This window comes from Rissa tridactyla, chromosome Z (assembly GCF_028500815.1).
Source record: "Rissa tridactyla isolate bRisTri1 chromosome Z, bRisTri1.patW.cur.20221130, whole genome shotgun sequence".
Taxonomy (NCBI): Eukaryota; Metazoa; Chordata; class Aves; order Charadriiformes; family Laridae; genus Rissa; species Rissa tridactyla.
In genome coordinates this window covers 84,061,749-84,084,457 of record NC_071497.1, presented here as the reverse complement: position 1 = coordinate 84,084,457, position 22,709 = coordinate 84,061,749, and the positions used below count along the sequence as shown (strand labels likewise).

Below are 22,709 nucleotides of genomic sequence, written 5' to 3'. Positions count from 1 at the left end.
AAGCCATCTTGGGAAGCAGCGCCATGAACAATGCGCTTCAGTAGAACGGGCTGGACGCAATTGTTTCGTCGTCGCATTGGCTTTGGCGGATTGATGGAAGCGAGCAATTTTGATGGGGAAAAAAAAAGCCGCGTGTGTGGGAAACGCAGAGTCGCTTGGTTTCGTGCTTGGGGTGCGGGCGGGTGGTTTGGATGGGTGCTCCCATCCCACGGGGGATGCAGGCTGTGGGAGTACCAGGAAAAGCAGTGGGTGGCAATTGGTGTTCCTCTCCGCGCTGGCTTGGCAGTCCCTGGATGCTGCCCAAGTTTTGCTTTACCCTTATCTAGGGCCAGACACATTGTTCGCGCCGACTTCATTTACTGATTTACCCAGACACTCCTTAGAAACCCGGTAGTCAGAGGAGTTGCAGATAGTGGTTTGGGTGTGGGGATGGAAGCAGCATTTTTTTTTTTTTTTTTTCCTGACAGGCCAAGAAAGCATAAAATAAAAGTTTCAAAAGTAACCGTGCTCTGAGCACGGAGCTCTTCCAAGCCGTGTCTGGGAGTGCCAGGTTGCCCCGGGCTATCTTACACTTGATTTTGCCTCGTGCTTCAGAAAGATTTTCCTTTGTATAAACAATTTTTGGTTGTGATTTGGGGTTGGTTTTTTTTAATGTGCCGCTTTAAAGGAGGACCAGCAGAAAGGCCTCCTAATGTGGAACTTGGTGTCCGGCTGCTCTCATCGGATTTATTATATTAACAAAAAAAAAAATATCTGTATTTCCTTGTAATAATACCTGTGCCAGAAAGGAACTAATATTTTATTAAATGCAGTGTTTGACTGAATGCTCTGAGATGGGCCTGCTAAATTTGGGGCAGAACCTGGGGAATGAGCTGACCCTTGGTGCGCCCAACGAGGAGGAGAGGAGGGACCTGTTGTTTATCACTCAACGCGATGGCCGACCCTTTGGGGTCGCGCAGAAGCCGGGCTTAGCCAGGTTGGGCTACTCATGGCGACGGAGGTGGGGTGACTCCTCTTCCGGGGACGTCCTCATGGACGGGGACCACAGGAGGTGGGTGCGGGACGGGGTCGTTGGCCGCGTGGGTGCAGCTGAGGTGGCCAGGAGGTGGCTTCCAAATCTAGGGGGGTGGGGAGGGGAGCTTTGAAGCCCAACGTTGGGCACTTGGGAAGGGTTTTCAAAAAGTCACTCGTTCCTTGGATTGGGCACCCGATTTGGGCTCTCATCACCCGGACAACACAGCGACCGGGGACTTGGGTAAGGAAACCCCTCCTTTGAACAATGCCTCGCCTCCATCTTCTTGCTCGCTCGGGTCATTCGTGGGCAAAACACGATTTTTTTAGTTAAATTATCCCCAGTTCTTTTCAAAAGAGAAGGTTTTCACCGCCCCTGCCCGAGGCTTTACCTTGTCTCAGCCAAACGGGTGCACGGTTTGCCGGGGAAGTCCCCCAAGGTGTCACCAACTGAGCCAGGCCCTCTGCAGGTGCAACTCAGCACAGGGTCAGGGGTCACCAGTTACACCAGGGAAAGGCTTGGCCCGCTGAGTAGAAAGAAGAAAAAAAAAAAAAAAAAAAAAAAGGATGCGATAAATCTGCTTTAAGAAAAATGAGATTTCCAAAAAAAAAAAAAAAAAAAAGGACAACAACAAACCCCCCCCCCCCCAAGTTTTTCTTTCCAAAGGACTTTGTGTGCTTGTTTAGAAAGTAAACATGCAAAGATCCCGGGAAAATCAGTCAATGTCCCGCACGTTGTTAGACCTTAATAGTACAGGTGGACGAGGAGGGCTCCGTGCCAAATACTTTTGGTTTAGAGGGAGTGGTGGGAGTGAATTCTCCCAACCGCTCCTAGAAAGGCTTAACTTTCCGCACACAAATCAATGACAATCTCCGCTCGGCTGCAGACACCCGGGGAGCGACGCTGCCGGATTCCCCTGTCCAGCCGAGGCAGGCGAGGGGAGGACGAAGGTCGGCGCCCGGAGCGGGAAGGTGGGTCGCGTGCCTTCTTTTCGGCTTCCAAAATAAGTGGCTTTTCTTTTTTTTTTCTTTTTCTTTTTTTTTTTTTTATCCCCTTTTTAAAGGCTTTTGCGGTTTATTGAGGGGAGGGGAAGGAAGAGCTTGAATTCCGTGCTCGGAGGCTTAATCGTGTTCGGGTTGGAAATCTCCAGCGCGTCGTAGCGATCCTCCGTGCTAATCTATCGCCATTTACATGCGTTTTTAATTGCTGTTTGAACTCGAACCCGCGATTCTCTGTCTGATTTCCTTGCTTGCTAACTCGAATCTTTACCGAGCCCGGCGATTTTTGGCTGTGTATCAACACCTGTACGATACAACCTCTCCGTTCGTGGAGGGGTTTGCGTTCGGTTTGGGTTTTGGTTTTTTGGGGTTTTTTTCTGGAAATCCGGCTTAGTTATTTGTTCTTTTCTTTTAGACGGGAGATGCCGGTGCGAAAAGACATCTCCTGCTGGGGGGGCAGAGGGGCTCTGATGAGGCAGATGATTAATATTTAGAATAGAATAGAGTAGAATAGAAGGGATAGGATAGAACAGAACAGAATAGATATTCTGTTGTATTATATATTATATTATATTATATTATATTATATTATATTAGTTATATTGTGTTGTGTTGTGTTGTGTTGTGTTGTTGGACTAGATGACCTTGAAAGGCCCCTTCCAACCCAACATAGTCCTTAATTCTATTCTATGATTCCATACCGTACCATACCATATATTTTTAATACTTCTTTATTAATACCCGGTTTAAAGTCGGGTTTGATTCAGTGGTTCTTTGGAGAAAACTTGCCGGGTGGGGGGGGAAAAAAAAAAAAAAAATCCACCCTCTCCTCTTAAGTAGTTAAAACGTCTCAGCAGCTCGAATGCTTGCGGGGAAATCGCGATTAAAGAAGGGGATGAAGCTGATGCTCGGTGCAGGGTTAAGCCCGGCTCAAGCCGACCTGTTCCGCGCTGCCCGCGCAGGGAAAAATTGGAGGTGCTTTATCTGGAGATCCCCCAACCTGGATTTTGGGGTTGAAATCTCCATCTATCTCAGGAACTTTTTGCTTCTTTAGGAGCAAACGGGACGCGGCAGGACGGTGTGTTATTCCCAGTGAAGCTTTAATCTTTTTAACAGCTCCTTCGTGAGATTGAACGCTATTTCAGCAGCGCAAAGCCCCTCTCCAGCTCCCCCCCCGGCCCTGCGTAGGCAATTCCCATAGCTGCGCCGCCGAGAAAAAAGAAAACAACCAACAGCCGTGGTTTTGTTTAAGGTTGAGCTGAATGAAAACAGGAGGGGAGGAATGTGCTCAGCAGAGGAGGAACCGGCGCTCGGCCGTCCCGGCGTTGCTTTCCCGAGAGGTGGACGGAAACGCTCGGCGTGGTGCCGCGGGGACCTGCAGCTTGTTCTGCCCTCAAAAAGGGGATGTGGCAGCCACCTTCCCACTTCGCCCAGGTACAATACTTGGGGGAGTGAGACTGAGTGAGACTCTTCCCTCCTTTCTGCTTGGCGGAAGGGGGATTGGATGGAGGGTTCTCCTCCTGGGGGGATTTGGAGGTTGGGAGCAGCAAAGGTTGGGAGCATCCAAATGCCGGTGGCACGGCCGGCCCTTGCTGCCTTCAACGTCTGCAACACCCCACATCAGAGGGCAAACCTTTTGTGGGCTTCTGGGCACGTATCCTGGTGTATCCACCCCAGGACACCCCTGCAAATAACTCCTGAGGAGGTAGATGTGATGCTCTGGCGTCTTTCCGCGGTCTTCCAATGCCTTCCACCCCCGCAAAAGGGACATTTCCAAGCCCCGCTCGGGAGCGGGCAGGATTTAACACCCACTTCACGCTTGCGCTTGACGCTGTTTACTTCAGGTGCCAGGCGATGAGGAGTCAGACCCGGCGTGTTTGAGCACTGAGCAAGCGTTAGCTGTACAAACCTGGGATTTTCCAGCGAGCCTGGGGCTGTCCGGCACCTAACTCCCCGCGCCTCCTTTGAAATTCCGCCTCTAATTAATAAATCAGCGGCAAGTTTCACTGGCATAATTTCGGCCCGATTGCTCTTAATTAAAAGCGCAAGCTATTAAAACAGTTTCAAAAAACGCTTAAGCCTTCCCTCCCCGTGCTCGCCGTCCTGCTCTTATTCCCATTAAGTGTCGCCGGTGGAAGGGTTTTATAAACTTGGAAGTAATTAGGAAAGGTGAAGGAGCTCAGACCACATCCAAAGGCGGCGTGCGGGGAACGATGCCGGGTAATGGGGCAGTGATGGGAGGGCTCATCCCTGCCCCTGCCTGTCCCCTGCCCTCCCGGCAGGATGGGGACGGGAAGGCGGCGTCACACCAGGTCCCATCAGCGTGTCCTGTCTATAGAATGTATATATTTATATATAAATACAATATACGTCTATTATAAACGGTCATGCAGTGTATGAATTTATATAATGGGGTACTGTGTATGTATTATACGCTATATAATTAGCGTATACACTCTGGACACTATAATATTAGTGTGTATATATACTATTTTATTAGCGTATAATGGTGGAGAAGGGCACCCAGCTACACCACGCCGCAGGTCGGGTCAGCGAGGTAGCTCCAACGCTTTATTTTCCTTTGGCTGAGAGCTTTCGCGATGAATAGAGGGAGGGGAGCCGGGGCCGGGATGCTCCTGCCAAGAATGATTTGGAGGCCTCTTTATATTAGTCAGAGCTTTTTTATTCCTTACTGGAAGCCGGAGAGGAGCCGAGCGCCCGGGTGGCAACGTTGCTCACAGGTCTGCCTAATTGTCGAGTATCGCTCATGCGAGCGGCTTGCCTTAATTACAGATTGATTTCTCGCTGCTGCTGGATTGCTTTGTTCCTCGTCCCTCAAAAAGATGTCCTTGCCCCTGAGGAACGGGTGCGTGGTGGTCGTGAGGGCTTTTTTGGTTGGGGTGGGGGAGGATGTCACATGCCACCCAGTGGTTTTGCAGGGGGCTCGATGTGCTTGGGCAGCTGCGGAAGAGGAGGAGGAGGAGAAGGAGGAGGAGGAGGGGATGTCCCACCCCATGACGGCTCTGTGCCATCTCCGTGTGGGTCTGGGCAGGCATGTGGCTGTTGGGACCATCGAATGACTTCCACCTCCCGGGGTGCGGGGAGAGGCAGGAGCCCGGCATCGCCGTCCCCCACCCTGCCCTACCTAGCAGGGAACCAGTTTGGGAAGTGCCTCTGTGTTGTCCGCGGATGAGCCGGCCCAGGAGGAGGTAGGAGACCACTTTGGATTGAGATCCTGGCACCACTGGGAGGAGGCAGGGTGGAGGGATGGAGACCAGCCAGCTTCCTAACTATGCAAACAACCCACACCCATGTTCGGTGTTTATCCCCGCCGAGCCCGTCACCATGGTATCTGGGCACCTTTTGCCAAGGTGAGCTGAAGCTGATGGAGCAGATCCTCTGCCAAACCCCAGGCTCTCTAGGCATGTGTCTGGGAGGTCTCTTAGATCAGCTGGATCTTCCGGAGTTACTGCTGCTGGGATAATTCCGATCGGTTTGCCTTTGGACCCCCCGCCGCTGCCTGCTCGGTCCCTGGCCGGCTCCTGTCTTCCACGAATCATAGAATCATAGAATTGCCTAGGTTGGAAGGGACCTTTCAGATTGTTGAGTCCAACCATCGTTGAGCTCATGAGCTCCTCAAAGCAGGTGCATCCTCACCTCTGCCATGGGGGTTTCCTTACGCTGTGTCACACCACGGTGCCAGGCAGCCTGCCAGAGAGGTGGCTTCACAGCCTCCTGTGCTGGGACCGCTGCCTTGATGCAAAATTTGGACCCTTCTGGGCTGCTGGGTAGCGATCCAGAGGCTGGTGGTGCCTCCAGGAACACGTGGGGTCTGGGCACATCATTGGGTGACCAGCTGGTGCTCTGTCGCGTTCTCCTCACTCTTCACGTTCTCTACCACTGTTCTCCTGTGGTCTGGGCCAAGTTGCTCCATCTGCTACCAGCAGAATGGAGGTGAGAAGGTTCGATGGCCTCCCAGGAGGCAATTGGAGGCCAAGATGGAGGTGAGAAGGTTTGATGGCCTCCCAGGAGGCCAGGAGAGGGGAGGGGAGGAGAGGAGAGGAGAGGGGAGGAGAGGAGAGGTATTTAGCTGGGGGAAAAAAAAAAAAAAAAAAAAAAAAAGGAGAACATTTTAATTATCAACGTTGAGCAATTTCGAAATGGGAAATTTCCCCTCCTGCCCCACCAGCAAGTCGTTGGCCTGGCTGCTTGCTGGTGGTGTGCGAGAGGAGATGAGTCACGTCAGCTAATCCCTGTCTCCAGACTCCCGTGTCCCTTCCAAACCTTCTCCCCCAGCCTTGCAAGGGCGTGCAGGCTTCTGCCTTTCTTGCACGGAAATAATCGGCCGGGGGGGATGAAACTCGAGGGGCAGCCTCGGATGCATTTGGCGGCTTCTCGTTTCCTCATGGCAGCGATTGCATTACGGCTGCTTTTGTAGTCTGCGCCGAGAGACGGAGCGCCAGCTGAAAGAGGACTCTGAAGGTCCACCTCAGCCGGGATGAATACCTCCGTGCCGCGGCTAGACACTGGAAAGACTAGAAGGGGGCAGATTGCAAAATAAACGGCTTGGATTTGCTTTCCTTTACCTTCAGATCCCTGTGCCGTGAGCAGGTCTCTGTCCTTAGGGAGGTGTTGGATGAGACAACCTTCTCCATGGACAGGTCTCAGCCCCTTCAAGGTGCCAGGTGGCTTTAGGAGCTGCAAGGGAACATGAGAACATCTGAGCATCACAGGGCAGAGAAAAAGGTTGTGATGTACATCCAGGCCCAAGCTTGGTTCACTTCTGGCAACTTCTGCCCTCTTAGTCCTGTCTGAAGAGAAATTAAAGAGATTAACCCCTCTGCGCCTTGATTTCCCTGGATGGAAAATAGGCCAGTAGCCACCTTCCATGGGTCTTGGTCTGGTTTTGAGAGGACTTTGGAGATGCTCTGGATATAGGGTGGTAAAACGAACGCTGAGCGTTCAATCCAAAGAGGATCAGAGATTTTATATTCACGGCTGCGGAGGAGCAGGCAGGTTGCAATATTCCAGCCTTTCCACCGCGCACATGCACTTTGCAAACAGTTTTGTTGCAATTAATTACAGTGTAATTAAAGCAAAACGACGGTGCTAACTTAGGGCAAAATCTTGTGAAACAAATAGCGTTTGGGCTGATTTTGTAATTGCTCCGGGTTCCCCAGATACAAATTACACTGTCAGGGCTCCTGATTTATGGCAGAGTGATATACGCACAAATAACTCAGGGCAAGAACTGCCTGCGCGGGTTGCAGAAGGTCCCCTTCCCCTCGGTTCTCCTTCTGGGTGACCCATAGAGTGTGTGGTTCTCCTTGAAGCGTGGGGTTCTCCTTGAAGTGTGGGTTCTCCTCAAAGTGACCCATGGAGTGTGTGGTTCTCCTTGAAGTGTGGGGTTCTCCTTGAAGTGTGGGTTCTCCTCAAAGTGACCCATGGAGTGTGTGGTTCTCCTTGAAGCGTGGGGTTCTCCTTGAAGTGTGGGTTCTCCTCAAAGTGACCCATGGAGTGTGTGGTTCTCCTTGAAGCGTGGGGTTCTCCTTGAAGTGTGGGTTCTCCTTAAAGTGACCCATGGAGTGTGTGGTTCTCCTTGAAGTGTGGGGTTCTCCTTGAAGTGTGCGTTCTCCTTAAAGTGACCCATGGAGTGTGTAGTTCTCCTTGAAGCGTGGGGTTCTCCTTAAGGTGTCCCATGGCCAGCAGGACACAAGCGGCACCGACTGTCCCCCTTCTGCCCCATCTCCAAAGCTTCTCATGAAGCTTCTTCACCAGGGAGGTCGCAGTGCTGCCCTGGGTGCAGCTCCCCCCTGGGCAGAGGGACACAGCCGGCGACAAGCCACCAACGGGCACGTGGTGGGCAGAGGGATCTCATCCATCCATGGTGGTCCAGGCTACGGGACAACAAGGCCGATGGTGCGATTTAGTCCTTGGGTCCCAACTTTTTCGGGCTTGCAGATTTGTGCTGCCTGATCCTTCCTGGGCTATCTGGTGGGGCCGTGATAGATCGCGCCGGAGGATGGTGACTCAGCTGGGGAAGGTGACCTGCAAAGGGAACACAAAGAGGTTGTGCCCTTATCTGCTTCTCCGACCAGGCATTTGGTTTTAAAGCTTTGTTTCCTCCGCTCCCGTTTCCAGCCGCACTGGGAATATCGCGCTTTGTTTTCGTGCAGGAAGTCCCTTTCCAGATTAGAGAGCTGGAGTGGGTGTTTTCTCACCTTTAATTAAAAGGGAGTGAAGCTGTGACTTTTTAGCAAAGAACTCCTGCCTTGCAAGCATTTGGAGGTCACTTGAGTTAATGCATTTCAAGAAATGCAAACAAAACCCCCCAAAATATCCAGGCGTCGCTGCCCGGGGTTTAAAAATAAGCGAGGCACGCTTCTGAAAAAGTCAGGAGATCAAGCGAAAAAACAATGAGATGAGCTAAAAGCATCGGTTCTCACCGTTAAACACCTCTGCGTTCATTTTTTTCCCACTGAACACTGGGGTTTGGGCCGTGGGTCGCCGCTGGTGTCGCCATGCCGGCCTGATCCCGCTCGGTCACGCCAAGGGCTCCCTGTGGATGGGATAATCTCTTCGCCAGCCACCACCGATTCCCGCGCCACCCGCGGACATCCTTTGGGGGGGTGGGGTCACGGGTGGTTTCTCGGTGGAGGTGGAAAGCCGGGGGGGGGGGGTTCGCACCACCATCCCGGCTGCGGCTCAGGGTTGAGCATCTTCCCCTCGTCCCATTTTGCTGTTGGGTACCAGTGTGTCCGTCCCCCGCCCTCCCCATCGCATCCCACCGGCAGCCGGGCTCCTACTCTGAATGCGAAATCCTGAGACAGAGAGAAGGAGCCAGGACGCTGATTAATTTGAGCCTGTGCCGCTCTTATCCTGGTTTCAAAGTAATTGTCTCTCTTGTCCACAATTTTCTCTCCTTACATTTCACTGCATATTTATTAGGTTTTTGTGAGGCTGTCTGCAGCCACATTAAACCAATTTACTCCTTGAAATGTCTGACCTTTGATCTGCCAGCTACTGCCTTTCGGAGCCAGAGAAAGAGCCTTTAATAACGTGTCACATGAAAGGCTCGCGGCGGAGCCTGTCACTTGCACGCCCGAACTCCAGTTAATAAAGTATCGGATGAATCAATTATTGCCTAATAATTGTTACCTATATTTTAGCGCAAAACAAGGAGAGTTATTTTTTGCCCCTCTTTTCCCGGTCGCTTTACAATCTCCCGCTAGAGAAAACTCGTAAGGCAAATACGTGTACACAGCTATAATGAATATTTCTCAAGCAGCGTCTTCAACCTCTGTAGCCAGTTCTGATCCTGGCAGACGCCGGGGATTTTTTTCGCAGCGGCGTCAGACTGTGTGGGTGCATCTCATTTTCGGAGCCCCTGCAGCCTCCCGATGTGCTGTGTCTCCTCAGCCACCCTCTGGCAGCAGGCACGGGAGAGGAGAAGGGGGTTACTGGGTGGCAAAGCGCTTTGCTGGGGATGTTTCGGCTGTTTTCCAGGCAAGGGCAGCGAGGCGGGGAGGTGTCGTGACTTGTCCATCACAGCAAGGTCGGAAGAAGCCACCCCAAGGACCACGCTCCTCGCCATCACCTCCCAGCAGCCCGGGCATCTCCCGGTGTCCTTGTGCATCAGGGTCGGAGGCTCCTGTATCATCGCTGGAGGACAGATGTCCCGCTCCAGGGGTGATGCCTCACCTCCTTTCCACCATGGAAAGGACAAAGTGGGCAGAGGACCCCTTCCAGTGGGCTGCTGGCCCAGCCGGCTCTCCATGCCACGAGACTGGGCGGCTCACATCGCGGTCGTGGCTGCATCCAGCCACACTGGCTACCTTTTATTCTACGTTCTTATCACGTATTTGAAGTGACCGATACGTTACCTCTTACAGCTACGGAGCCGCTGAGCTCTCAGGGGTCTGCTGAGAAAAATAGAGGCAGATGTGGCCAAGCTGCTGTTGAAATAAGGACATGGGGACAGAGCTGGTAGGATGTAGCTCCCTTGGGGTCTCTGCAGCCTCTGGGCACAAGACGCTGCTGCCCTGAACCCCAAGAAGTCATCTGTAGCCATCTCCCGCTGGGTCTGGGTCCCCTTTTTTGTCAGGCTGCTGGCTCGCTGCACCGGATCTGGACTGCTTTTAGGGATGATGGAGAACATTGTTCAGGTCCTCATGGCAGCCAGAGCATCCGTGAGGCCGCAGGGATACAGGACCCTCTGCTCAGGCTTTGCTCATGCTTTGGGGAGGGGGTCTCCCCCACCGCTCCCGACCTCTCCTCCGGTATGGACGTCGATCCTGCTTCTGCTAAAATCAGCGCTGAAGCCGGGTTTCAGGGGGGGTGGAGCGGGCTGGTGAAGTTTAATCACAGCAATTACGGTTTCTGTCACCCGCAAGGTTCTCCGATGCATCACGCTGAAACAACCTCTTGCCCAGGAGCTCCATTTCCCTCCCAGTGACATCTCGCCGGGCCAGGAGCCGGCAGCCGACCGGAGGGGAGCATGCCTGGGTACAGATCCATCCTGGAGGTGGCCTTGGCAACACACTTTGGCATTTATATATTATTTATTTTCCCTGATGCTTTTCATCCCTCACGTAGTTGCTTAACAGCACCAGGCTTTCACAAAATGCCGGAGAAGGGCTGAGAAATACAGGAGGCAACCCAAGTCTCCTCTCTCGGCTTTAATCTTCCCGGGATGACTTCTCGCTTGCCATATGGGGAGGGCCGTGCTCCTGACATCCCCGGCCTGCGAAACACCGCAGCGTCGAGCGGAAGCAAAATCTCGAGTTTCAGGGGAAGGAGAAACCATCTGCATCGCTCTCTCGCACATCTGTGCCCGTTTTGGCTCTGCGAGGACTTGGTTGCAAGCCTGTAGGGTTCATCTTCGGAAAGGCTGGTATTAATTGCCGTTGAAATGGGAAGCGTTAAAAGCTGGGCGAAGAAGGGGTGAAGAAAAAGGAGGAAGCTTGGAAATACTACGGGCTGATAATTCTTTCCGTCGCTCTTGAGTGTATTAAAAACGTCGAGGGTTAAAATTGTTACTGTAGGAGGCCATCTGCTAGGCTTTGCCTACCGTGAATAGGGAGGGGAGGTGGAAGCGAACGTCGCTGGGGAGGTTTCAGACCAAATCCCAAATTTGAGATGAGATTCAGATGGTCCTGAAGACCTTCATAAACCTGCATTTCTTCCCTGCGTTAAAAAATAAGCGTGCCAAACCAGATCTCATTCTCTGTAGCGTGGACTGCATTTCGGATGGAGGCATCTAATCTACCTTCCAGCTTTAACACTGGCCCTCACCTTGTGCTTTCATCTCTGCTTACCCAATGGAAAAAGCCATGATCGGGGCACTTTTTGATCCAGGACTGTTTCCAAGCTGAGCTTCAGAGGGGAAGTTAGCCTGGAAAAAGACGGGGATGGGGAGAAGGACCTGTGTTAGTCCTGGCCATGGAAAGCCACGCTACTGTATTGACCTGGAAGTCTTGTCCTGGAGGACCCCATGGAGACTTTCACCTTGTCCTTGGGCTTCTCAAAAATCAGCACTTTGCTTTCACACCTCTCAGCAAAGAGACCCCTGGAATTGTGGGTTGAATCTCCTTAAAACAATGCCGTCACTTTTGCCTTCATCTTTTCCTTTGGACATCCCCCGGGGCCCAGGCAGGAGCATCCCAGCTGAGATGCTCCACTTTATTTTCCAGCTCCTTAAATCCACGGATGCTCAGCTCGTGACCCCCACCGTACCCCATCCGTGCGGGCGAGGGGAAATTCGAGCCTTTTGGACCTTCGCTTTTCCTCCTTGGGAGATGAAATTAATACTCCCTGCCGTACCTCGCAGGGATGCCGCTGGGATGAATTAGTTAGGAGACCAAATCTCGCTCGCCTGCCTCCACGAGGCCAATCGCCGTGTGATTGCGTCTAACGTTTGCCTTTGCAATCACCACAGGGGACTTTGGGTTGGGACATGTGGGATTTTGACGCGATTTGGGGTGGGAGCATCCTGCGGACCTCTCCGGGATCCGGCCCTTGGCCGGCGAAGGGCTGAGGCTATTGCAAAGATGCCGTGGATGCCTCCCTTGCAACCCTGCACCGCCTAATTTCCAGGCTCGCAGTGCTGTCTCTGCAAAGGTAGGTTTGGTTTCTATTAATAAGGGGATAATAGCATGGGAAACCTGGCTACAGGATGGCCCGGACCCAATTACCGCGGTCGCTGGGCTACGGCAGCCGCTTCCCTGCAATTATCCCACCGCGCGCCGGGGCAGCGCAGCCCTTTTCCTTTTATTCTTAGTAACAGAGCCCCGGGCAAGGTCGGGGGCGGGGGGGGGGGGTTGGGGGGGTGATGGTCCCTGCAGCCCGAAGTCAGTCCCCGGTTGGGGGATGCGGGAGCTGAGATGGGGACGGCGGAGCCGCCTCGGTGTCACCCGCCGTTGGATGCGGCCAGGAGGGTGGCAGCAAGGCAGCGCCCTGTTTTGTCCTTGTCCCAGGCCAAGTGGTGTGTGTGGGGGGGGTCCTGGTGACCCCCGTTGGCCGCTGTGGGGTCCATAATCAGTCTCATTATTTGGGGGGGGGGGACAGAAAATCCCCAATCCATTCAAGACATGGTTTAGCGGCGGAGTTGGCAGCGTTAGGCTGACGGTTGGACTTGATCTTGAGGTTCTTTTCCAACCTGAATGGTTTTGTGATTCTACGGAGGTGACGCTTGGTCTTGCTCCCAGTAAAAAAGGGGGTGGTTCGCACCCGCTGGGAACTGGCCCATCCGGCTGAGCAAGCCCCATGCGGGAATCACGGAGGCAGGAGGTGCAGGGGGTGGTCTGGGGATTGGGATTTGGGGAACCCAGGGTGAGGAATCTTTTCCAGCGCGTTCCCTCTGCGTCTGTAGGAAGCCCCTTTCCTTCTTTATCCCTCAGCTGGGTATCCGTAAACACGGATAATAGCCTGACGGAGGGATGCAGCGAGAAGAAATACATTACAGCCGGGGAGATGCTCAAAGGCAAGCTACCCAAATCACTCTAAAAACACGGAAGACCCTTCCTCAACCTGCGTTGGTTGGGGGAAAGCGGTGAATGGAAAATACATGTCAAGGATAAAAAGCGATGCTTAAAGGGCAGGAATAAAGCCTTTCTCGTGAGAAAAGCCCAGCTCTAGTCTGTGCTGTTTCAAATTAAGTTTTCGGTTTCCTAAAGGCAGCAGACAATGCTTCACTCAATTCTCTCCCCGCTGTCATTAAAACTCGAGTGTGTTGTCTGGATATACTATTTTGCCCTACCTTAAGAGCTCTAATCTTTTTAGGACCATTTCTTGCCGCTATCTGCAGACACTCAAAAGCCTCCTCGACCGCGGAGTGAAATACAATCCCTGTCTTGGGGAGCTTTACCTCCCCTTTGTCTTCTGCAAAGACAGAAGGAAAATAACCACTTAACAAATCTGCCAGGTCGGAATTTTCTTCCCCCCTTCCGTCTCCCTTTTGCAGCTGTCATTTGTCGCTGGGTTGCTTTCTCCCGGTGCCACCCGCCTGTTGCAGGGAGATGGCGAAGAGCCTTTTATTGTTTGCTGAACAATTCCCTGCAATTTGCCGTTCGCTATTTCTTTCGGGCTCCTTTAATCCTTTCTTCGCTCGCCGCTGCTTATTTTTAGCTCGTGTGCCGTTCTCGTTTCTTCCCCCAAACTGTTTATGTTTTGAAAAGCCCCGCTTTGCTGCTGTTGGTACCCTTTTTTGAGCATCCCTGGTTGCCCGCAAAGCCCTCCCTGCCCTCGCCTTCCCCCAGCGCCCTGCCAGGCTGGGTGTTGCACGCAACGAGCTGCCATTCTCAGCTTTCCCGATTTTCCTTAGTTTTTCCGTGAGAGCTCTCCTCCAACCCTCCCTGGAAACCCACTTTCCCTTCGCGCCCAAATCATTTGGCTTTTGTTCGGTGAAAATCACCGGGAACGCCGAGCTCCCAGTGGCGCCACCAGCTCAGACCCGGCTCCTTTGCGTGATTGATGCCGTCCTGGTGCGACCCAAAATCCTCTGGCTTTGCCCAGTGCCGAAACGCCGCCGGTGTTGGGCTGAGCCAGCCGTCTACCAGGCTGGTGCCACCGACCACGAGATGTGGGCACGAGGTTCAGCAGGTGGCAACCACCTGGCAGGGGGAAGCCCAGGTGGTGACCCCGATCGGGAGCCCCTCCCGAGCTTTAGGTTGCCTTTAGTCTTGAGATAAACCTGAGCCTCAAGGCGTTCGTCGAGATTAAGGTGGTGAGTCGGGATTTGGAAGAGCCAACTCCAAATTTTGGCTCTAGCATGGGCCTCTTCGGCGGCACGGCAGCGAGGATCTCTGTTCCCCATCCGGACAAACGAGGTCATCTCTGGTTTTCTCCCACTGTTTATTTGGAGCGCAAGCATTTAGGGACAGATTGCTCCTTCTTCGGTCTCGCTTGTGCGGTGCCCGTAGAGGGATGAGCATCCCACTTGGGCGGTATAAATGGTCGCTGCAATTAGCAATATTAATATTGATATAATAATAATAATAATAATAATAGTAATCCCTGCACCTTGCACAGTAGAAAATTAGCCTGATCTGAAGATGCCCCAAGCTATGAGCAGCAAACTCTAGTAGTGGATATTTTTATTGCCTCGCCTGCACGTGTGTGCTGGCTGGCAGGGCCGTGCGTCGCTCCGGTTACTCGGATTTCCAGCTGGAGAATTAAAACCCCTCCCTTCTCCTGCCCACGAGCGGGACTCAGAAATTCAAGCAGGGCTTTCTGATCCGTGCAAGCATCTCCTGATCTGCCCCTAGGGAAACGGCAACGTCCGGCGTAACCCCCTCGTTCCTGAGCCATCCAAACTGTCGCCGCCGTCGGGCAGCGGGGAGGATATATTTCGTTTCTCCCCGGCGGTCCCGTCTCCTCCCTCGTTAATATTGCAACAAGCGTTCCTCCTCGGGAGCACCGCCTGTCCCTCGGGAGGGCTTCCAGGTTTCAGGCAGGTGTACGGCAACCCTGCTACCTCCATCCTTCACGCAGACACCAAGCCGGTAGCATCAGCTCTGCCTTTTTCCTGGGATCACAGATCGTAGTCTTCATCATTCCTTGGGTTTGGGTTTTGTTTTGTGGTTTGGTTTAACGAACAGGTGAATTTATGTCGGAAAAGCAACTGGAATTTCCCGACCGCAGAAATGACGAGGACTAGGTCTGGAGACGCTCTGGTTTTGGGGCTTTTTTTCGGTGTTACCTCTAAGAGACGCCGGCGGCCGGAGGTGCAACCCCGGGGCTGCGTCTTTAATTGCTGTTTTCACGAACATCACGGCGAATGCGCTGTTGGTTTAGGGCAAAAAAAAAAAAAAAAGGTGGGATCTCCATTAATAACCAACTGGCCTCACTGCCAGTATCTCAGACCCTCAAAAAAAGAGTTATTTCTGCTATCTTGTAATAACAAACTGATTTGCTCTGTTGTCTTTCAACATCGGATGAGCTCTTGCTCCCATTTCCCTTTAATAAGTGGTATTTTGTTTCCATTATTACTCAATAGTAAAAATCTTTTCCCGGCAACTTCACCAGAAGTAGATTTACGGCTATGAAAATAAACTTGGGCGTGATGAGATCTTGTCGTTTTATTATCTATAAAGCGCTTCGCACGGCTTTGTAGTTATCAAAATGTAATTATACGTTTAGGTTTTTCCATCCTCTCTGTTTGTTGTCCTTTCTTTTTTTGGGTTTTTTTTTTTTTTTGGTTAAGAGGGAAATAATGAAAACTAAGAAATCCATGCTCGATATAACTCAAAGCAGAACTGCTGCCGGCTTTACCCCGGCTTCTTCCAGAAGCAGGGCAGAAAACAATCACCGCGCGCTGCGACGCCGCCGATCTGCCCAGGGTGATGTTCGTGTTAAGACACATCTGCGGGGGTTTTTTTTTTCACGCACGGGGAAAACGTCGACGTTTCCTGCTTTGAGATACGGTATTTACCGATTCTTAACGCGGGGCTGGGTGTTAATTGTCGTCGGAGGCTCTGGGTGTGGGCGAATCATTGTATAATGCCCACGCCCTTCGGGTGGCTTAGGGCGCGGCATTGTCTTTGCCTCACCGTGCAGTTTTAAGATGTATTATTACCCAAAAGTAACACGCCCTTCCGTGCTTCGTTGTTTTTATTAGGGATTGCTCTCCACCAGCGCTCCAAGCACCTGGCAAAGCCGCCGTTGGATGTGGAGCTCGTAACTGAGGCTTGCCTGGGCTTCCCGCTGGGATTCCCTGCGGAGGAGCTCTCACCGCTGGTGCTTTGCGGTGGGAGCGGGTCAGCTGGGACATCTCGATGGGCACGTTGGCACGTAGGCAAAGGCATCCAGCATGGTTGGAGACCCCCAAGGACTTGGGCTGATGTCACCTAGGTGTGCTTTGCGGTGGGAGCGGGTCAGTTGGGACATCTCGATGGGCACGTAGGCACGTAGGCAAAGGCATCCAGCATGGTTGGAGACCCCCAAGGACTTGGGCTGATGTCACCTAGGTTGAGCTCCTAGACGGAGCTTACCTAGATGGAGCTTTCCATGATGAATTGCGGTAGGAGACAGAGAGGTGGGAAAGGCGAGTATTTCTGTTGGGACTGGAAAGGGCAGGAGAGAGTTAGCCCTTTGCCAGAGGACTTCCAGCCTGAGCCCTGTTTTAGGGAATTTGGTTGGATTTGTCCCATGCAAAGGCTTTTGAATCTGTCTGCTGTCCTGCCTCAGTTTCCCACCTCTCTGTGAGATAAGGATCATGATAAGTACTTGGCCACTTCTTCCACATGGTGCAGGATCCTGATGGTGTCCAATTATAACCCATTCTTTCTCCAAATGAAGCCTTTTCTTGCAATCTGTTTAGGAAAAGCCTGTCCCGTTGAAGAGCCCACTTTATACATCTCATACGGCCTTTTCCATAAGCACACCAGACATCACATCTTCACCACTCCGGCACGGCCACCACGGTGGCTTTTCCACCATCTCCATCTGGACAGCCCTCAGGTGCATCCATGGTGTCAGTGGTGACGCCTCCACCCATGGTGACCCCTTTGCTCACCTCTAGGTCATTGCTGTCTTCTCCAAGCACCCAGTTCTCCTTCTGTGAAGGGTTTTATTACTTTTTTTTCGCCTGAAGTAGGGGGCTATATTTAAATGAAACACATCCAAGGCAAACTCACAGCGAAGTCTCACCTTTCCCCGTGCCACATGATTGAATAGGGGGGCAAAGATGCAACCCCCTTATTAGAGTAATATGATTTTCCATCTCAAATAGGAACCAGGGATGTTTTAATGATTGGGCTCATTAGATGGACTTTCCACTTAAAGTGTCTGTCAGGCAATTAAGGCTGGGAAAAGCATGACTGATGACCACACCTTCTGTGACTTAATGGGGAGTCTGAAGGCTGATCTTATTATCACACCGATACAGTCTGTGATAAAAAAGAATTTAAGATACTCTCCAGAGATTTATTTGCCCATTAGGAAGCTGCCAGGAGAAGGTTAAGGGAACTCGTAAGGTCAAAGCTGAACAGAGAAAAGTACTAAACGCTTGGGAGCTGGGTGGGCAGAAACCGGAGGACACGGTTTCTGCTCTTTGCCCTCGCTCCTGACCTGCTACCTGGCCTTCACCAAGTCACTTTGTTTCCGATTCCTTTCTGATGTTGCCGGTCATCAGCTTGGTTGGGCACCACGGTAGCCCCGCAGGTGCTTGACGTAATGTCACCGTGGCTTTGTCTTCTCGGTGGCACACGTCCCTGCTGCCATCCGCTGCTGGAGAGGCACCTGGAAAAAAGATTGTATTGAGTGGGAAGGAGGCGTCTACAGCCGGGAGGAAAACGACGTTTAGGGCAGGGAGCTGAAAAAAGGGTACGTGAGAATTTCCCTTCTCCTCCAAGAGCATCCTCACGGGTCCTCCGTGATTCCCTTACCTATTCTCTCCGCTTTAAAACGTGACCCGCTGTAATATTTTACTTAAGCCTGGTGTTTAATGGACTGGAACTTATTGTAGAGCTCACTGTGCTGGCTTCAAACCTCCTGTTGGGTACCATTTTACTGACATTAGCTTGCCATAGCTTGTCAGTGATTTTAACTGTGCTGATGGGTCGAACGCCCCAGGATACAGGAGCCGGCTCTTTTGGCTTTGTACCTCCCTTTAGCTTCCTTAAGTACAGTTGGGAGAGATAATTCAGCTAAATACGTTTTAGTACAAAGTGAAGTTTTTGACGACCGAAAAAAAACCCAACCTACTGTGCGTGGGGGTCAGTTTTGTCAGGTTAAGGGAGGAATTGTGAAAAACGGCAGGGTTTCGTTTCGGCATCTTCGAAGCAAACGTCTTGACTTTCGCAGGCGACGTGATTTGTTCGCCTCAACGTTTCCTGTGTTTTTAATTAAACAGATGCCCGGAATTTAAGGAAAACATTTTGTTTCAGGCCGAGCAAGGCGTTTTTTAACATTTTTCAGTTCCGCTAAGGAGAAGCCCTGCTCACTCCCACCCTCCCGTGAACCAGAACAGCCCCCTCTCCTTCACTCCTCATCCTTTCTGAGGGGGTGGGCGCCGACTCCGGCCCCGTCCGCGTCCGTTAGGAAAGCAAGGAGTCCCAGACTTCTCTCATTGTCCCTTTGTGACAAATTGAGCGTTGGGAGGCGGAAAAAAAGCCCCAATATGCTACTTAGAATTGTGTGAAAACTAAATAATTGAATATCAAGGCATTGGCTTTATGTCTTTTAAGGAATCCTTTTGAAGTTGACTCTTTTGACCTTCGGGGCCCTGCATAATTTTTCCTTCTCCTCTCTCCTCCTCTTTGTTGTTCCTTGCACTTCTGTAATCTTCTCTCCTGCCTGCTCCCTTCATCTCCTCCCACCCTGCTCCGCGACTCCACTTATCCGCGCCCCGGGTTTGAAGCGCTCGGTGGCTCGTGGAGCCAGCAGCCTCCTCTCCCCACCACGAACCTTCCTCCCAGCTCCTCTCTGCCGGGACCCTCTCCTACCCACCCTGTTTTCTCCAGCCGGCATTTTACCTGGGCCCTTTCCACCCCCCTGAGTTGCTTTTTCCTCCCTTCCATTGGGAAATGTTAAATGAGGAGACCTGCCTTAATCTTCTGGTTGGCCAAGTGCAATAACTCCACCCACAGCTTTCAGCAGGGGATGGGCTCTCTTCCCTCTCTCCGGACAGAAGTAGGACTCCACCCTCCCGTGCTAATAGCGTAAAAACTGTGTGACCTTCCTGAGATGAATCCACATCGTGTCCAACCCCACTGCCTTCTCTCTTGGCCTCACGGTCTCCCTACGGGTGGTCGTTGGGGATGTGTGCTCCTACACCATCCAGCACGCAGTTGGGGTCCCAGCATCCCGTCAGCAGCGATGCTTGAAAGAGTTTGGAATAGTTCAATAAGAGAGATTTCAGACAGCGAGAAAGATAATTTAGGTAGCATAAAAAAAATCGCTACAGAGCTTCAATTTTACCAATTCAGGGAATGGTTTTCGGTGTTTACCAAGAGTCGTAGCTTCGCTGGGGTGAATGGGAGGACTCAGATGACTTTTCATAGAATCATAGAATAGTAGGGGTTGGAAGAGACCTTTAAAGACCATCTAGTCCAACCCCCCTGTCCTGAGCAGGGACGTCTTCAACTAGACCGGGTTGCTCAGCGCCCCCTCCAACCTGGCCTGGAATATTCCCAGGGATGGGGCATCTCCCACCCCTCTGGGCACCCTGGGCCAGTGTGTCACCGCCTCGATCGTAAAGAATTTCTTCCTTCTTTCTGACTTCAATGGGACAAGTCGAATTTAGCTCTGCGTGGAGCTATTTAGGAATGGGAGTGCTGAGATTGGAGGGGAAGAAAAACTCTCGCCCTGCATTTATCTGGGCAAGGTTTTCCTGCTTATTCCCTGGTAGGGAGGAGTACGGATTTGCTCCTGGTGCAGGTAAATATTGATAGTGATTTCACGAGGACTTGAATTCCTCCTGCAGCAAACCCGTGAGCTGAGAAAGGGCAGCAGCAGTTGGCTTTATGAAGAACTGCTCTCCTTTCTTGCCAGGGTACCGAGTTCATTTTTCCACTGACACATCTCTGACAAACACCCAACGAGAGCACGGCGTGGGGAGCCAAGCGATTGTGTTGTCATGGCAAAGACTAGTGAAAGAAGAGCAAGATTTATATCGTGGCTGCTCAGAGGGTTGGAGAAAAATGGCCCAAAGCCAGAAGTCATGCAGGCATGGCTGATACGGTCTTCAGTTTTTGCCAAGTGTGGGCTGGTTGGTGGCTTATGTGAAATGGGCTGCGTAGTCTTGGTCCAAGTCTTGGTGGGCATGATTCCACATCACAGAAACCAGCCGTACAGTTGACACTCTTGCTGACAGTCTTAGCAGAAAGATGAGTTGCTGAATTGGCCCTGAAGATGAAAAAAAAAAAAAAAAAACAAATCCAAAGAACTTTGCAGCTAGAGAAGCGCTACCTTCTACCAGGGAAGCAAGGAGAGCAGATGACCCCAGAAAGCCCGGCACACACGCAAGCGACTTCAGCGACGCGTTTAATTTACCCAAAAGCGATGAGGGGAGGGCTTTAGGTTGGTCTCTGGAGATGTGGCCTCAGGTGCAGGTCCCCTGCGTGCCTGTGGTTGTATTATTGCATCTCCTTTATGCCTCATCTCCCTATCCGCAAAACCAGAGCGTGGAGTCAGGGAATGGTTTTGGTGGCAGGGACCTTTGGAGGCTCCTGATTCAACTTCCCACTCTAGAGCGGGCTCATGCTTTTGTGTGGGTCAGTTTTGAGTATGTCCAAGGATCCAAATCCCAACGTCTCTCTGGCATCATGGTTCAAGGCTTGACCAGCCTCTTACTAAAAAATGTTTTTCTTACATCCGGTCTAAACTTCCTTTGCTGCAACTTCTGTCCATAGCTACTTGTGCTCTGAGAAGAGTCTTACTCCGTCTTCTCTATAGTTATGCAGTAGGTAGGTTGACCAAAAAATTAACCCCTTAACCGCTTCTTCTCTGGGCTGAACAAACCTCTCTTCTTACCTTGTGTGCTCCAGCTCCCGAACCATCTTGGTGTACCTCCAAAACGACAACGTCTGCCTGGAGAGCCCAAATTGGACTTAGAGCTCCAGCTGTGGTCTCACGAGTGATGAATAGAGGGGAAGGATCACTTCCCTTGACCTCTGGGCAGCAGTTCTGCTAATGCAACTCGGTTTGCGTCTGGCCATCTTTGCTGCAAGGACATGCTGGTGACGCCTGGGCACCTTGTTGGCCACCAGGATCAGCAGGTCTTTTTTCTACAGGGTGGCTTTCTAGCCAAGGAGAGGCGATGCTCGCTTCCTACTGAGGTGGCATGGATGGGAAGTGCCAGGGTCTCGGCAGAGCTCAAAGGGTGAGGAGCCAACTGTCCCTGGAGATGCAGGGTCTGGAGGGTAGGAGGGGGGATGAGCTTGGCCATGTTGTGTGCTGCTGGCCGCAGCAAGACTTGGCTCAACCTTCCCGTTTGAAAGCATGAAGCCCGGTAATGACTGAGAGGTGAGATGGCTGGAGGAGCAGGAAAGCGCCCGTAGAAAGCCTGAGGATACACTGAAGCACTTTTTTTTTTTGGTCTCAGCATTGTTCTTGTTCAGCGGAGGTGCAGCTCGTGTAGTTGCTGGGCTTGCTGATGCGGTACCTGCCCTGTGAATATAAAAGGGAGATTTCTGTTTCCACCGCTGCCCATCCATCACCTTTCCCGAGCCTAGAAGGAAAAGGAAGAATAAAAGGAATAACAAGAAAATAAAGAAACATTGCAGCCAGAAAGCTATCCTCTGTGTTTCACAATTCTATAAATTATGCCCTTCCCTTCCTCTTTAATCGCCAGGCATATAAAATACGCTTGCAGCAGAATCATATTCTTCCCATTAAAGTTTCAGAAGAGAAATACAGGTCCCATCTGCCTGTTTAGCAAAGCAGGGCGGTGCACGACCGTTTCTGGTCTTTTATTTTTTTTTTTTTTTCTTTTCTTCCTCAAAATCTGCTTTATGGCAGGAGTTTTCTGGTTTAGGAGGGGCCATTCATTTCGCTGGCTCATTTCAGCGCGCATTTTCGCAAGCAGCCGCCTCTTTGTTCTCACGCGGGCCTTGCTGCGATGCCTTGTGGAACTCGGATGCTCCTAACGAGCAGGGTGCAACCTGCCCTTGGTGAAGGTCGAAGAGACGTGGGGGTCATTTAGGACTTCAGCAGGGTTGCTAGGGGTGGGTTTCTGCTCCGTGGACAGGACAGACGCTGTCTGAACAGCAAGAGCTGGCAAGAGGGAGAAATCAAGAAACTAGATTATGGAGGCACCTACGGGCTTCGCTGCCATCCAGCCCTGCTCGCCTCCAGGGATGCTTGTATCCGGTGTTGGCCTGGATTGGGGGTGGTATGAGATCTTAGGGACGGGTTGGCTGCATGGCGTGGGAGTGAGCGTGGCATCGTCCCCTGCCGCACGGCAGCTGTCCCGGCGACTCACCCGAGGCACATGAGTGTGTGCACGGTCCCCCGCTGCGTAGGGTTGGATGGCAGGATGCACCCAGGGGGTCCTATGCCATCTCTGGCCGAGCACGTGGACGGGAAAGGCTTACACCTTTTGGAAAGCCGTGGTGAACGGGAGTGCACGGCAGCCTCCAATTCTAATCCAACGCGCCGGGTGTTCATAGAGTCAATGAAATGGTTTGGGTTGGAAGGGACCGTCTAGTAAAAACATTTGCCACGAGCAGGGACATCTTCAATGAGATCAGGTTGCTCCG

General features: G+C 52.0%; 1 protein-coding gene across 7 annotated transcripts in view; it reads left to right on the top strand.

Moving 5' to 3' along the window:
* LOC128902582 (zinc finger and BTB domain-containing protein 7C-like) overlaps positions 1-22,709 on the top strand; it is a 163,495-nt gene that overhangs the window by 114,479 nt on the left and 26,307 nt on the right. The window contains exon 1 of one of the 7 annotated variants that reach the window (XM_054185855.1): positions 1,964-1,983. The exons of the other annotated variants lie outside the window; for them this stretch is intronic. The gene's annotated coding sequence lies outside the window, so the exon portion shown is untranslated. Of the gene's footprint in view, positions 1-1,963; positions 1,984-22,709 lie in introns of those variants that run through there. 7 annotated transcript variants of the gene reach the window in all.